The 17,218-nt window shown below is 41.5% G+C and overlaps 1 protein-coding gene across 3 annotated transcripts in view; it reads right to left on the bottom strand.

Annotated features, from left to right (window-relative positions):
* STS (steroid sulfatase) overlaps window positions 1–17,218 on the bottom strand; it is a 200,158-nt gene that overhangs the window by 173,984 nt on the left and 8,956 nt on the right. For 2 of the 3 annotated variants that reach the window (XM_074391851.1, XM_010336161.3), the window contains exon 3: window positions 14,834–14,986. The gene's annotated coding sequence lies outside the window, so the exon portion shown is untranslated. Of the gene's footprint in view, window positions 1–14,833; window positions 14,987–16,402; window positions 16,993–17,218 lie in introns of those variants that run through there. The other variant, XM_039475472.2, reaches the window with a different exon arrangement.

Here is a 17,218-nt window from a genome sequence, read left to right as displayed (position 1 = left end):
GGCTGGTCTCAAACTCCTGGGCTCTAGTGATCCTCCTGCCTTGGTCTCCCAAAGTGCTGGGACTGCAGACATGAGCCACTGTATCTGGCTTTTTTAATTTTAACTAGCTGAGCTTCTATGTGAAAAAGGTAGAATTTGGTTCTAGGTTTTCCGATTCTGGACCTGTCTCCACCATTACTTGGGATATGAACACTGTATCCCTGGATACTGAAACAAAGAAAATAACCAAAAGTGTTCATCATCAAAGGTATTCATTGGGTTTGACAATGAAAAGATCAATTCTGACCTTGGACAAGAAGTTCCAGAAGACACTAACGTCAGTTAGATAAAGACATGAAGTTAGATGTAGACATGAAAGCACGAATGTGGCCTGATGGAATCAAGCATTTTGAGCAGGAAGGCGGCTTTGTGAAGCCAGGTGGGGAATCATTACAGCAGCTTACAATCGGGGCCCGTCTGAGGACTAAGCAGAACAAGTTAGGGAGGCAGATCTGATGACACACATTTGCTGGCCCGTCAGTTAGTTTGTTTGTGCAGTTTTCAGAGCATAATTTCCTACTAAATTTGAGAGGAGCAATTGTGACATTTGGGATTCCAGGGAAGAAGGGATAAATTTGGGATGCTGAAGAATGCAAAAAGAGGCTTGCTCCTTATGAGTAGATAAATCTGAAAAGCAACCCCCAAAATGCAGGTGAGGCTGTCAGTCAGCACCTTAAAATGAATCAGGTGAGCATTTCCATGCAATTGTCTCAAAGAACCTCATTACCACTCCTTAGAATTTGACTCAAAATATGGCAAAATGTTATCGCCTGCCAATTCTTGGTGAGTAAATACGTCTGTTATTACAGTTTCAGAAGTTGTATGTGGCTTAAATGTAGGGTGAGCATGATGGGTTAGTTCTGATGCAGCAGGTATGCTGTCAGGTTAAAGGGCAATGAGATTAATTTAGGGTAGACCTACAAATGAGGGAATTAAGTGGGTCTTTTTCTTACCAGCATCTTTGGAATTTTGGTCTTCTTAACATTATATATAGAAAGGTAAGCCATTCCTCTAGGCCTTCTCCAAATTCTCAAATGTTCTCTTTCAAAGTCTAGGTTCAATGCTCCCTTTCCCTTCTTTCTGTTGGATGTGTTATGGTTTTGTGATTGTACGTGCAGACATTTCGTGTTTGAGTACATACTAACACTTGAGCCATTTCTTTCTCAGAATCCCTGGACAGAAGACAATATCTATATTTTTAACTGAACAACGCTAAAGTCTGTTTTCCAAAACCCCAATGTACATGCCAAGCTATGTTGGTCATTTACCATTACAGATTCTAAAACTGTATGGCCACTTTCTCCCAAAGATTCTAGCACTCTCACTTCAACAATCAATCTGTCCTTGTTCATCACAGTCCATTTGATCTGCAGGATAAAGTTTCCAAAAAGAAAAGAGTTGATCACAACCCCAGTAAAAAGTAGGCAAAGGACATGAACAGACACTTCTCAAAAGAAGATATTCATGTGGTCAGCAAATATATGACAAAAAGCTCAGCATCACTGATCAATAGAGAAATGCAAATCAAACCACAGTGAGATACTACCTCACGCCAGTCAGAGTGGTGATTATTAAAAAGTCAAGAAACGATGGATGCTGGCAAGGTTTCAGAGAAATAGGAACATTTTTATGCTGTCGGTGGGAATATAAATTAGTTCAACCATTGTGGAAGAACATGTGGCGATTCCTCGAAGATCTAGAACCAGAAATACCATTTGGCTCAGCAATCCCATTATTGAGCATATAGCCAAAGGAATAGAAATCATTCTATTATAAAGATACATGCATGTGTATGTTCAATGCCATACTATTCACAATAGCAAAGACATGAAATCAACCCAAATGCCCATCAATGACAGACTGGATAAAGAAAATATGGTACATATACACCAAGGAATACTATTGAGCCATAAAAATGAATGAGATCATGTCCTTTGCAGGGACATGAATGAAAGTAGAAGCCACTATCCTCAGCTATCCTCAGCACACTAACGCAGGAATAGAAAAACAAACACCATATGTTCTCACTTATAAGTAGGAGTTGAACAATGAGAACACATGGACACAGGGAGAGGAGTAACATGCACTGGGGCCTGTGTGGGGAGGACAAGCACGGGGTAGAGCATCAAGAAAATGAGCTAATGTATGCCAGGCTTAATACCTTGGTGATGAGTTGATCTATGCAACAAACAACCATGGCACACGTTTACCTATGTAACAAACCTGTACATCCTACACATGTATCCCAAAATAAAATGAAGTGAATAATGACTGAGAAAAAAAAAAAGAACGGATCAGATATTAAGCTTTTAGCTGGGCAACACTTCCAACAGATCAAGCCTCTTATCAATTTTGTTATTTGTAGGTAAGAACTCATTATTCACTGCCTGGACTAGGCCTGGTGGTTTATTGCATATTCCCAAATTATACTGCTTTGGATTTCTTCTCTCTTTTAAAAATTCTTACTAAATCATACCCTACATGCTTCCATGTTTAAATTAAAGCTTTGTGATTTGCTCTTTGTTTTGTACAACTGTGTAATGTGCCAACATTCAGTATCTTTCCCTTACTCTTTCTATTAGCTATGTCTTTGAAATAATTATGCACATCTCCAAATGATAGCAGCTTGAGATACACAAGCAATGACAGTCGTTGACTTGCCTATAAGAGAAATCAGTCCCAAGGGGCTAAGTATGGGAATGAATTTCATAGGCAATTTTTAGAAAATGATCGTAATTACAAATGTGAAGGGAAGCCAGACTAAATGGCAGAATAGGGGTGAGCTGACAGTGCTCAGACAGAAAACAAGCAGGCATCACAAACAGTGAGGGGCGTGGGACTTCCAGAACACATAGGTGCTATTTCCCCGTGCCTGAGCAATTTCATTCTGGGTCCTTTAAGGATGCTACTTATCTGGTCCTATAGTACTATCACTGATTATAGGGTCATATTGCAGAGTGATACAATCTGATGATCATCAACACTCCAGAGGGCAAAATTCAGATGACCTGTGTTCAAACAAATATGATGAGACCTAGGAAAATGTGACTTCTTAAAAATGGGTTCAGGCAGGATGTAGGGATAGGGATTCACAGCAGTGGACTTGAAGAATCTCGCTTGGGTGATGAGAATATTCCCAAACTGGTTTATAGTGATGATTGAACAACTTTATAATTTAATAAAAATCATTGAATTGTACAACTTGTTGGATTAAACGCAATGTAAAATAAACCTCAAAAAAAACTTGTAAAATGTCATTCATCAATGTTATTTAAATAAAAGAAACGGTTCTAGAGTAGCTGGGAATGTATGGAATTTCTATAATTATTTAAAGAAGGCCTCTAAGAGTCACTATATTGATCCCTCCAATGGATCTAATCAAATATACAAGTGTCACATATATTCCACAGACACTATCATACCAGGTAATGCTTCATTTCCTATTAATGTCTGGGCAGCTGCCAGGAGTGCTTTTTGCTGGAAAATAATTCCCAATTAGTCACTCAGCCACTTCTATGCTGTTATGGCTAATAAAATCCCAAATCTCATCATTTATTTGCTGGGTGCAATGTGTTTGCTGATGGTGAGGTCATGGGATTGCAAGAGAGGCTCTTTCCATTGGATATAAGTTAATCCAGTAAACCCATGGATGACGGCTCCTCAAATAATTAGAATTTGAATATTCAGAAGCTGGTTGGCCATTGGTTCCATCCTCTGTCCATTTCTGTCCCCAGACCACGGCAGGCTAAGACTGGGGTTGACGTTTTGGGGGAGAAGATGGGGTAGAGAGCTGAGAGAGAAGAGGTAGCAATGGAAAAGTCAGAGACCACTCCTTAAAACCCCTGAGTCCCCACAGACCTTATTTTATTCTGGCCCTACCTCCAAGTTGAGACCGAGGAACAGATTCAGCTCACCAACTCAGAGACTCTTGGAATTATTGCTGGAATTCTGGAAGCCCTCAGCCCCAGGAGGCAGAAATACCCCTGCAGATTTTTATGCTTTGAGCAGAGAGCTACCAACAGGTGGCGAGAAACTGCAGCCACTGCAGGATGGATTTGGAGGGTTTGTCTGGACTCAGTTTTGCAGAGGCCTCTGAGTCATTTCCTGACCTTGCAATCATATGACCCTACATATCGCAAGACTGGCCCATTGTACCAGGGGATGGGCAGTGACTGCCCAGTCATTAATAGAAAATGAAGCATCCCTGGGGGAGGGGCGGGGGGGTGGAGAGGTGGGAAGAGATAGCATGGGGAGAAATGACAGATACAGGTGAGGGGACGGAAGGCAGCAAACCACACTGCTATGTGTGTACCTATGCAACAATCTTGCATGTTCATCACATGTACCCCAAAACCTAAAATGCAATTAAAAAAAAAGGAAAAGAAAATGAAGCATCCCCCAGTATAACGGTGTCTGTGGAATATATGTGGCAACTAATTACATGTTTGATTAGATCCATTGGAGGAATCAATATAGTGACTCTTGGAGGCCTTTGTTAAATAATTAAAGAAATTCCACACATTCCTAGCGATTCTAGGACATTTTCTTTTTAAAAATAATTTAGGCCTGGTACAGTGTCTCACACCTAAAATTTAAATTTTAAAAATTTAAATTTAAAATTTAATTTAATTTAATTTAAATGGGCATGGTGGGGCACATCTGTAATCTCAACTACTTGGGAGGCTAAGGTGGGAAAACTGCATGAGCCCAGGACTTTAAGGCAGTAGTGAGCTGAGATTGCACCACTGCAATTCAGCCTGGGTGACAGAGTGAAACTCTGTCTCAAAATAATGATAATAATTTTGATGAAAAAGATGTTTACTTTTTTGAGATCCATTTTACATTGTACCAAATTTACCCAGTTGTACAACTGAATGGTTTTTATTAAATTAGCAGGTTGTGTGATCCCCCGCCCCTGCCCCGCCACATCAGTTCTGGAACACTTCCCATCACCCTAGTGGGATTCGCCATTCCTACTGCTGTAAATTGCTATTCCAACCTCCTGTACCTTCTGCCAATATATATTATGAGAAGTCACATTTTTTTTAGGTCTCATCATATTTTCTGGAACCTGAGGTATGTGAATATTGCCCTATTGTTTTCTGGGATGTTGACAATCATCAGACTATATTATTCTACAACAAGACTCTATAATCTGTGATGTCTTATATAACCATCTAATTAGTGTCCTCAAAGGACCCAGAACTAAATTGTTTAGGAATGGGGAAATAAATCCCATGTGTTCTGTAAATTCCTATTCTCTTTACTATTTACAATGCCTGCTTCTTATATGCTTGAGGACTAGGTCAGCTCAACCTCTGTATTGCCGTTTCTGGGAACCACCCCCACTTCCACCCCCACCCCCTCCAACAAACACGCCACCCATGTGTTATGATGAGTTTTTCTGGAATTGATCATAGCTGCTTTTGATACTGTCTTTTCCAACAGGCTGCAAGGCAAACAAACAAGTCTCAGAAATGCTGATAAGTAAAGGAAGGCTTTGCCAACTGCAACTTCCTAAGTCAAACCTATTTTTTCCTCAACACAAATTCTCGTAAAACCTAAGAGACAGTAAAACTTGCTGTAGATAACAGTATGGTTCCTTTAAAAAAATGAATTACCATAGGACCCAGAAATCCTACTACTAGGTATACAACCCAAATTACTGAAAACAGGAACTCAAGTGTTTGTACATCAATATTCTTAGCAATATTATTTACAATAGCCAAAAGCTGAAAGACAAAGGTATAAACTGAATGTGGTATATCCACACAAAGGAATTTTATCCAGCAAAGAAAAGCAATGAAATTCTGACACATGCTACAACATGGATGGAACTTAAAGACTGCGCTCAGTAAAGGAAGAGAGAAGAGAAAGGGAAGATGGGAAAAGAAAGGTTAGAGATCCCTCCTCTTGGAGAGCACTGAGCCCACAGAGACCCTGTTTTCATCTGGCCACAGGGTACATACTTCTACTTATATGAAATGTCCAAAACAGACAAATTCATAGAGACAGAAAGCAGATTGATGGTTTCCTAGGGGTGGAGGGATGGGAGGAATGTGGAATCACTGTTAAAGGGTATAGTGTTTCTTTCAGTCATGATGAAAATGTTGTAGAACCAGACACATGGAGGTTTAATGTGGTGAATGCACTCAAAGTCTCAGAATTGTACATTTTACAATGGTTAATTTCATAAGAATTTCATCTCAATAACAAAAGCTAAGAAAAGATATCATCGAAGCTGAAGCTACTTTGTTAATACTATAAAGCCTTCTGATATCACTAGCATGATATGACATTCCCAAAGTGAAATTTGGACAAATAAACCCTAATGTGAGTAGAAGGAGGGCCCTGACTGCACAGTTGGTGAGCAATTCAACCAAGCCAGCCTGGCAGCAGACTCAGGCATCTATGCTGTTCTTCTAAGGAACATCCTGGGTAAGGACAGAGAGAAAGGTGACTTGAGGGTGCTCAGGGAAGAATTCCCAATCACTGAGAGATGACATCCTGCTACAAGGCCTGGATGGAGGGAAAGAAGGGGCACAGCTCATCCATCAGCCAGGGCATGTAGGGAGGCATGAGCCATTCCCAGAGACCTGCCTACACATTATGAGGGGTGCCCTCTTATCCCACTTTCAGAGGAGGTACAACCCCTAGACACATTCCTGAGCAACTGGAAAAAATTATTGTGATGCATTGCAGGAGACTCTCTCATGACAAGAATAAAATGTTTAATTATGTAGGGTATTTTTCATGATTTTATTATCATCAAATATAAATCAATGACATTTGAATTGGCTAACTAGAGTCAGGACTGGCAACTAAAGCCAATCTTACATATCCGTTTCTCCCAGACATCTGTTTGCAATTAGGTTATCTGGTTCTCAGAACACATTTTTCTCTACATTAGAATTCAATTCCCAGGTGCACTCATACAAAGGCACTTGTGAGAAGGAGGTTCTAAGATTGCCTTCTCGCTTTCCAGCCCCTGTTACTCATAACTTTGTATTATCTCCTTCTCTTGAGTGAGGGTGGAAATGATGACTTGCTTCTAACCAGTAAAGTATGGCAAAAGTAAAGGGATGTTTGCATGTCTCATGAAGGTCCCTAATCAGCTGACTTTCTGCTAATCAAAAGGCAGCTTAGGGCCAGGTATGGTGGCTTATGCCTGTAATCCCAGCATTTTGGGAGGCTGAGATGAGAGGATTACTTCAAGCCAGGAGTTTGAGACCAGTCTGGGCAACATAGCAAGACCCAGTATCTACAAAAACTTAAAAGAAACACAAAACTTAGCCAGGCCTGGTGGTGTGCACTTGCAGTCTCAACTACTTGGGAAGCTGAGGCAGGAGTATGGCTTGAACGCAGGAGTTTGGGGTTGTAAGGAGCCATGATCGCACCACTACACTCCAAGTGGCAGAGCAAGACCCTGTCTCAGAACAAAAAACAAACAAATAAAAAGATGGATGAGCCTGCCCTAATTGGACAAGAGCCCTTGAAAATGGACTCCAAGCACAAGAGGCCTTCTCCTGCTGGCCTTTATAAAATAGACAGCTCTGTTATAAGATGCCTCTCATGAGGAGTGGTCTTTAGAAACTGAGAGTGTCCATCCTAAAACAAGAAGGAACTGAATTCTATCAACAACTTGGGCTGGGTGCGGTGGTTCACACCTGTAATCCCAGCACTATGGAAGGCCGAGTCAGGGAGATCACTTGAGGTCAGGAATTCGAGACCAGCCTGATCAACATGGCAAAACCTCATCTCTACTAAAAATACAAAAATTAGCTGGGTGTGGTGGTACGTGCCTGTAGTCCCAGCTACTCGGGAGGCTGAGGCATGAGAGTTGCTTGAACCCAGGAGGTAGAGGTTGCAGTGAGCCTCAATCATGCCATTACACTCCTGCCTGAGCAACAGAGCAAGGTTCTGTCTCTAGATAAATAAATAAGTAATAAATTTTCTATCAACAACTTGAATGAGCTTGAAAGAGTTCCCCATACTCTGTGTGATAACACAGCCAACACCTAGCCGACACCCTGATGGCAACCTCATGAGACTCCAAGCAGAGAACCCTGCTAAGCTGTGCCCAGACTCCTGGCCCACAGTCACTGTAAGATCCTCAATGGGTATTTGTTTTAAGTCTTAACATTTGTGGTAATTTGCTCTGTACTGATAAATAATGACTACAGCATCTACTCCCAAATATACATAAAATAGTACCAACACCAAAAAGCTTAACCAGAATGTAAAACCAAGTGTTTTCAAATACAGTGGTGGCTTCTATCTGTAGCCATAAGTAGCTATGGGTAATGTCAATCGGGCTTACAAAGAATTTTCAGCTGGTCTTGAAGATGACAGTTCCAGGTTTGTGGTTTTCTCTTGGATTCTGTGAACTTCCCACCTATACAACTGAAAAATCCCTTTCTAGTTTGGAGCAAGGTTGCACTGGGCCTCCATCATGTCCAACTAAAAACCTTCTGAGTCATGCAACTTGCAAGTTCTAGGCACCTGTACCTATAACCTCCTAAATTAAGTAATTCATCAGTCACATGGGCTAATTTGCAATTGGAAGTTCCTGGAATCCATTTCATACTGTTGACTGTGGTGTCTACTTAGTATTATGTAAATTATTTTATATAATCCAGTCTGCCAATTAAGACGAATGGCTTTGCATAGCCCCATGCTTGAGGCATCCATGTGATATCTGGCAATATGGCAGGGCACAAATAAAACTCTGACTGACACACTGTATAGATTGCTGGGCTTACTTTTCCCACCCATAAAATGGGGATTCAAAAATACGTCACAGGGTTGAAAGAGAAAAGTATTAAATGAAGCAAAATATGAGATAATGCAGCAGGGTGTGGTGGCTTATGCCTGTAATCCCAGCACTTTGGAAGGCCAAGCAAGGCAGGTGGGTCACTTGAGCCCAGGAGTTCAAGACCAGCCTGGGCAACATGGTGAGACCCCAATTCTACAAAGAATACAAAAATTAGCCAGGTGTGGTGGTGTGCACCTGTAGCCGTGGCTACTCAGAAGGCTGAGGTGGGCGGGTCGATTGAGCCTGGGAGGTCGAGGGTGCAGTGAGCCATAATCACACCACTGTACCCCAGCCTGGATGACAGAGTGAGATCCTGTTTCAATTAAAAGAGAGACAGAGAGAGAGAGAGAGAGAGAGAGAGAGAGAGAGAGAGAGAGAGAGAGAAAATGCTTTCTGTAAAATATGAGGCACCACACAAAGTTAAAGTAATGTGACTCTGTAAACTACATCACTAGCCTAGACCAGGGGCCAATTTGACACCCGGGGGACATCTGGAAATATCTGAAGATATTTTTGGTTGTCACAACTTATGGACAGTGCTATTGTCATCCAGTAGGTAGAAGCCAAAGATGCTACTAAGTATGGACAGAACAGTTCCTGACAACAGAAAATGATCTGACCTCAAATGTCAATAGCATCATCAAAGAACTCTGATTAAGTCAAAGCTTTGCATTACTATTTTTATTTTATTTTATTTTATTTTATCTTTAGAGGCAGGATCTCACTCTGTTACCCAGCTGGAGTGCAGTGGTGTGATCATAGCTCATTGCAACCTCGAACTCCTAGGCTCAAGGGATCCTTCCACTTCAGCCTCCCGAGTTACTGGGACTACAGGTGTGAGCCACCACACCTTGCTGACTTTTTTTTTTTTTTTTACTTTTTGTAGAAACAAAGTCTTGCTATGTTGCCCAGGCTGGCCTTGAACTACTGGTCTCAATCTCCTCACCCTCCTTAGCCTCCAAACACACTGAGATTACAGGTGTGAGCCACCATGGCCAGCCCATTACTCCTTTTAAAATGCTTTTTCTAGACCAGTGGTTCTCAACCAGGTGTGATTTTGCATTCCAGGGAATGTTGGACAATGTCTGTAGTCATTTTTGGCTGTCACAGCTGGGAGGTAAATATTGGCTATCACAGTCCAGCAAAGCCACTAAACACCCCACACTGCATAGGACAGCCCATCCTACAAACAGAATTATCCAGCCCCAAATATCTAGTGTGCAGAGAATGAGAAACCCTGTCCCAGATGTACTCACACTCACAAAAGAACAACTTTTCTTTCTTTTTAATAAACTAAGTAAGGATTTGGTGGTTGTTTTTGTTTGTTTCTTTGTTTGCTGAGACAGAGCCTTGCTCTGTGGCCCAGGCTGGAGTGCAATGGTGCAATCACTGCTCACTGCAGCCTCAACCTGCCAGGCTCAAGCAGTCCCACCTCAGCTTCCCAGGTAGCTGGGACAACAGACACCATGCCTGACTCTTTTTTTCTTTTCTTTTTTTCTTTTTTTTGTATCTTTTGTAAAGACGAGGTTTTGCCATGTTGCCCAGGCTACTCTTGAACTTCTACACTCAAGCAATTTACCCACTGGAGCCTCCCAAAGTGCTGGGATTACAGGCATGAGAGCTACCATGCTCAGACTTTTTTTTTTAATGGAAACTAGCCTTTCAGAAATGAAGAAATATTTTTTTGGTTTAATAGCCCTAATCCACAGAGTCCCCAGGTTTGGTCATTGTGTCCTCATGTAGATTTGTGTAAATGGTTCTTTGCATCTTAGGTATTTGGCTGGGAAGCGGGTTCTGGGAGCTACTTACAACTGAGCCCAGAACCAAATGACAAAGCTATTTGGTTCCTGAGTGTTCTCAGTTATTCAAAAGCTAAGAGAGTACAGAAAAGGAAGGAGGTTTTACATAATGAAAGTTGCATCTGAGGACACACAGAAGCACATGATGATACCACAAACCAAAAAACAAAGAGTACCATCATTGTTGGGCTGTCAAGGTCAAAAGAAATTAAGAATGAACCCTTTTCCACTCACAAGTACGTTCTCAGGTTCATACTCTTGAAATGGAAACTTTTGAGAACAGGTGTGCTTCAGAATGCAGAATGTTTCAGGTTTTTTTAAGGTAATGGTGAATATTTCATGTCATATATAACAGCTCGAGCAAAGTCTTGGACAGCAGCCTGTGGTCACCCATGTTAATGGTTTTACAGTGAGGTTGGGCACAGTGGCTGACACCTGTAATCCCAGCACTTTGGGAGGCTGAGGCGAGCAGATCACCTGAGATCAGGAGTTCAAGACCAGCCTAGCCAACATGGTAAAACACAATCTCTACCAAAAAACACACAAAAAATTAGCTGAACATGGTGGTGGGCACCTGTATTCCCAGCTACTGGGGAGGCTGAGGTGGGAGAACAGTTCGAACCAAGGAGGCAGAGGTTGCAGTGAGCCAAGATTGAGCCACTGCACTTCATCCTGGTGACAGAGTGAGACCCTATCTTAAAAAAAAAAAAAAAAACTGCAGTGAAACAAAATGAATACCCACATTCTCTGGGACGAATGAAGACTTTTCACTTTGTTAGTTTTGTGTTAATTGGTTTGAGCTGGTATCACTGCCAAATATGTTACAAAAACTGAGTTTTCCATGTTTTTCTCTTCTATTTTTGGTTATGGATAAACTTATATTTTTGGTTATGGATAAAGGATTGCAAACCTACATTTCTGAAGGTAAGATTTGAAAAGAAGTAGTACAGTCCTGTGGGCTAAGAAGGCAAGTGCTGGAAAAGCTTCCTGTGCTTTAAAGGACCTTGGCCAAGTCAGTTGGATGTAGATAGCTCCAGAGTTTCCTCATAGGCAGAAGAGGTGACAGGTTGAGACCCAGGGAATGTTTGCCCAGTGACCCAGGTCAAACCAGCTGTGACAGGCTCCATAAAAAACACAGAGCTACCTGGCCAGCTGGAAAAAGAGCTGAGAGCAGACTCAAAATGGTGATCTCCACACCTCTTCCACGACCCCAGATGCCAGTTCTTATCTGTTGCCAATTTGATGATTCTACACAAGGGGCAGTTTTGTGACCCAAGAAACATTTGGCAGTATCTGGAGACAAGCTTGGATGTTACAACTTAGCAGTGGGTGGGAGGTGGGGGTTTGGGGGGAGGTGCTGCTGGCATTTGGTGGGTGGAGCCCAGGGATAATGCCCAGCACCCTAGAGTGCACAGGACACCCACCACCAGAGAGTGACTCAGCCCCAAATGTCCGCAGTGCTGAGGCTGACAAACCCTGCTCTAAGTAAGCTCTCTCTTACACATTTTAAATACTTATTTCAAGCCAGAGACTGTCATCTGGGAGGACGATTCTATGTACCAGAAGACATTTGGCAACATCTGGAGATACTGTGGGTTGCTGCATCCTACCATGTACTGGACAGCCGCTACAACAAGGAATCACTCACCCCAAGTACCAACAGTACCTCCGTGGGGAAACTCTGGGTAGACAGATTCATCATAAAAGAGAACCTCCCAGTCTACCTCTAAACTAAAAATCTCCTAGTCTTGGAACCACCAAGAGGAACGCGGGACCCTAAGCTGTCTGTCTTCCATCCCCCAGGCTTTCTGCCAGACCTCACAGTTGAAGGGGCTACTCCTAATTAGCCCAGTGCCAACTCTCTGCCCTGCACTTCCTTCTCATAATAAGCATTTAATTATTATTGACATTCGTACGTGCAGTATTTCTACTGCTTGTTTTCCATCATAGACAACACCTGAGGTGAGACTGGACTTCCGTTTCATCATTGCCACGTCCTCTGTTACCTGTGTCCCCTAGGCACTGGGGAATTGCTTGCTGACTCAGTGGCCAAGTTTGACATGAGTTAATTCCCAAACAAGGCTGGAATTTTAAGGAGAAGATAAGATGGAAACAAAACAATGGTAACAGAACCTGATCTGGAAAGCATGGCTTAGGATTTTTAGCCATAAACACTTAATGCTTATTTTATTAAGCTTTTAAGGGATGTCCAACCAACATTTACTATTTAGGTTTTTAATGAAAACAGGAGTCATTATTATCTTTTTTTGCACTGAAAGCTTTTAGATTTGTCTCCTGAAACCGGCTGTGATATGATAATCTCATTATAAATGAATATGGGGCAATTTCTCAGTTGGCAAATACTAATGTTACTATAGACACCAATTCACAGGGTATTCAGTAAAGCATTATCATGTGTTCCCTGAGACAAAGAATACTTGCAGTAAGTGACAGGAAATGGAGCAAACTTTCTGTAACATAATTTCAACACATTTCCTGATATTATTTTAAGTGAAAATTATTTTTAACATTCCTCCAACTCAATCTGCTTGGGTTGGCACAGAAGACAAAACTGATTTGTACATGAAATATGTTGATACTCTGATAAGAAATAAAGTAAGCAAGAACTGGACATGTTAATTCATTATAATTGCTCATAAGATGACAGTTTACTTGAAAGAGATCCAAGGAATTTCTTAGCATCTCTCTTTGGGGGAAAAATTATCCACTTAGTTGGTTTAAAATTACTAGATTACGTACAGAATGCATTGCAAAAATTAAATTGATTTTTGGATGTCCATTTTCTTCAATTAATAAAAATTTTCAGAAAACAGTAGCTGACCTCTGAACTATATACTCATTCCTCAGTTAACCTAGTTCTTTTATAGAGATGATCTTACATAGACAAGCACACTGTAAAAAGTGCAGTAATAAACACCACATCTTAAAACCAATGTAGCCTGTTAAGAAACATTTGACTCCAGGTGGGTGCAGTGGCTCATGTCTGAAATCCCAACACTTTGGGAGGCCGAGGCGGGCAGATCACTTAAGGTCAGGAGTTTGAGACCAGCCTGGCCAATATGGCGAAATGCCATCTCTACTAAAAATACAAAAAAATAATAATAATAATTAGCTGGGCATAGTGGTATGTGCCTGTAATCCCAACTACTCAGGAGGCTGAAGCGGAAGAATTGCTTGAACCCAGGAGGTGGAGGTTGCGGTAAGCTGAGATCGCACCACTGCACTCCAGCATGGAAGAAAAGGTGAGACTCCGTCTTAAAAAAAGGAAAAAAACAGAGAGAAACATTTGACTCCATGCATGATCCTGAGGACAAACTCAGAGATCTATGTGTATGCCCCTCTAGAAGGCAGGCATTTATGTTCTTTTTCTACTCTGTAGGATACATATTTAAGGTGAACATTATAGATATTGAACCTGTATATTTAAAATGGAAAAAAGTGAAAAATCTGTTAATTCCCTCTGAAATTTATCCTTTAGAAAAGCAGTAAGTTGAAAGCTTAAAACTATGCCAATCTTACAGGGAATGCAATGGATGGCAAAGACATCTCCTGTACAGACATTGTATCTAACTTAAGAGCAGTGGGTCCAATATTTTCACACATGAAGTTAATTGATTTAATTTCTCTTTTGTGTAAACTATAGCATAAAACGCACCACTTCATATGTTCATTTCCTTTTAGGATTCATTCCTCTAAACTCCAATATTCTTTATACCAAGCTTGTGTTTTCAAACTACCACTCCAATCCACAAAGACAAACTATTTGGCAATTACTTTCTTCTCCCTATAGACAGCCTTGTTTCAGGGCAAATGAGCAAATGAAAACATATTAGATAAATTGTTATAGATGGTTTTACAGATATTTTCTTTAACGCAACACCACAGATAAAAAATGTACAAACTTTGATTCGTCCCACATAAGAGAATTTAAAACTCTGCCTCCCAGAGCAAAGACTTGGCTCTTTTACATATTCAATTAACTTTTACCAGGCTGCTCTTCAGGTATTTCAAGAGTGGAAGGAAACTGAAACCTTTGGACTTCCTTTGTAGCAGTGCAACTAAAGTAAATATCCCCTGTAGTCATTTTCTGTCAATATGTATCTCAATATCTTAGCGGCAGAGAAGCAAAAACAATAAGTATATTAAAAATGTAACTCACCAGTTCTCACAAGGCTTTCAGAGAGGGTTCCTTACTGGGAGACTCAGACACTTTGTACGTCTCCTTCAAGGATCTCAAACAGCTTTTCACACTGCCACGTTGGACAAGCATCCCAGCCAAATGCTCACCGTCTGTGAATAGTCGTTTGACAGCCTGGGCAGTTATATTGGAGCATCATTAGCAATAAAGTCATCACTGAGTAATCTGCAAATCTATCACAAAAAAGTTGTTTAACTGCATGTATTTCTCCACCTGGCCTTCCTCTCTCCCAGTGCCCCACACATTTTCAACATCACTCAGAGGGCAGCTGGACTTCCTTAACCAACTCATCACTTTGGAGGAGCTTTGGGTGCCAGCCCTGAATACTTAACTGCAATTCGTATTCACCTATTGACTCCCTGACCTGGAAAACAATCAGGGGTTCACTCAGAGCACTTCCTGTATGCACTGAATTTTGCATTGCAGAGTGCACAGCAAGGAAAGGGAGCATGTGTTGAGGAAGAAGAGGGAGGCTATACAATGGTGAGATGGACCAGACACACAGTGCTGATTATTTTTTCCAATGAACAACAACATAGGACATAGGTTTAGGATGAGAAGAGCAAGGGTTTTGTTTTGTTTTGAATGATCTGTCGAGAGCCTGATGTACCTAAGCCTTGCCACCCTGTTTGTCAAATGAGTTACACATACAACACAGTGCCAAAAGCCCCAAGGAATTCATTCTGTGTCAACACCACAGGGTTGGGCAATGAGCAGGGCTACCACTCAGCAGGGAGGTGTCCCATCAATGCTGATGAAACAGCAGGCAGTCTTCTGACCACACATCTTGGGGGAAAATCATACCCCAGGAAAAATAATGCCTTGTGTTTCTCTTTTAGTTGTTTCCTTGTGTTGTTTGTTTTTATAGCATTTAGGGAAAAAGGAAAGGAAGAAAGGAAAAAAAAAAAGCCCAATCTGAGTCTTTGCTTTTATTATTCTGCTTCCGTAAATAAAACATTCCTTATTTCTAATTATTTTGTGTGCCTCCTGCTCTCAGTAGGCACTCAAATAACACAAAAAGTAGCAGTGTTAGCTCATTTTCTATTCTTAATAATAACAAGCATTTTAGCATGTTGAAATCTGAAAAGTATTTTAACATGAATAAATATGACTCGGATTTTACCAAAAGGCAATGTTTTGTCTCCCAGGTTCTCTATAAAACTTACTCATTGCTGAAATGTCTTATACCAGCTAGTGGTCAGAATTCTAGCACATCACATGATGTTTCTGGTCACTGAATGCTTTCAAGCTCAAAATCAAATGTCGAGTGAAATACTAAATCTCTGCAGCTTTAACTCCAGGGTAAGACTTCCTTTCCTTTCCACCCTACCCCCAGCTAAGGCATGCTTTTCGTGGTCCTGAAACAGAGGGCACATACAGGGAAGCTTCTGGCTTTCTCAGTTGCCCTCCTCCCTCTTTCCCCGTTGTGATTGCCGATCCCTCCACCTGGAGAATAGCAGAAAAAGAAAGCAAAAAGGAGCAGAAGGTTCTTCTCTCACTGGTGCTGTCATGAGAAGATTTCAGGCAAACCTGGAGGGCATTTTCTTAAGTTCCTGGAAGCCAGTCCAGCTGAATCTCCCCAATCCGCAACTCCTGAGATGTGGGTGATGTTGTCTCTCCCTCCAATTGGTTTTCCAGTGGTGCCTCTCTGCTGGAGTTTCCTCCTCACCCCAGCAGATTTTGTGGGGTGAAAGTCCAAAGTTTTCCTCCCGTTGGTCCCCATCCGGTCATTAAGGTTATCTAGTTTCGCATATTTGTTTGAAGGACTCTGGAAGTGCAACCTAAATCAACTCCCCCTGGCCCTCAAGCTCACAAGTCTCTAGAGCAGATCAGGCAGGAATCAGGTGCCAACCCCTTAGGTCCTCCAAGAGATGTACAATCAAATACTAACCTCTCTGAGGAGTGTTGCTGAAGCCTCCACACTGGATTGAGTACAAGAGAGACGCAGGCCATGTCATTTTTTATTTCATTTAGGAAACAAGAAAAAAAAAGCCTAACTCCACGGGGGAAGAGACAGGGCTATAATGCCACAGAAACCTCTTCATACGCCCCTACTTCTCTTCTTGCTGTGAGGCCAGAGGTACACAGCATTCCCGGCTGTCTAAATGGAAAATTCCTAGGATTCCATTTTTTTTTTTTTTTTTGCATCTCATTTCACGATGCTGTCAAATGAGTATCCTGTTACAATAAATATTTCCCAGAATAATTAATCTTAATATGTAGATGGAGGACTTTGGAGTTAGACAGACATGGCATTCCGATCCAAGCACCCACTAGCTGTATGATCTCAAAAAAGTGCTTAAATCACTTGGGTCACTAGCTTTCTCACTAGTAAGGCAGGCAGAA

Source organism: Saimiri boliviensis, chromosome X (genome assembly GCF_048565385.1).
Source record: "Saimiri boliviensis isolate mSaiBol1 chromosome X, mSaiBol1.pri, whole genome shotgun sequence".
NCBI lineage: Eukaryota > Metazoa > Chordata > Mammalia > Primates > Cebidae > Saimiri > Saimiri boliviensis.
The sequence above is the reverse complement of the archived record's forward strand: the minus strand, read 5'-3'. Positions and strand labels throughout refer to the sequence as shown.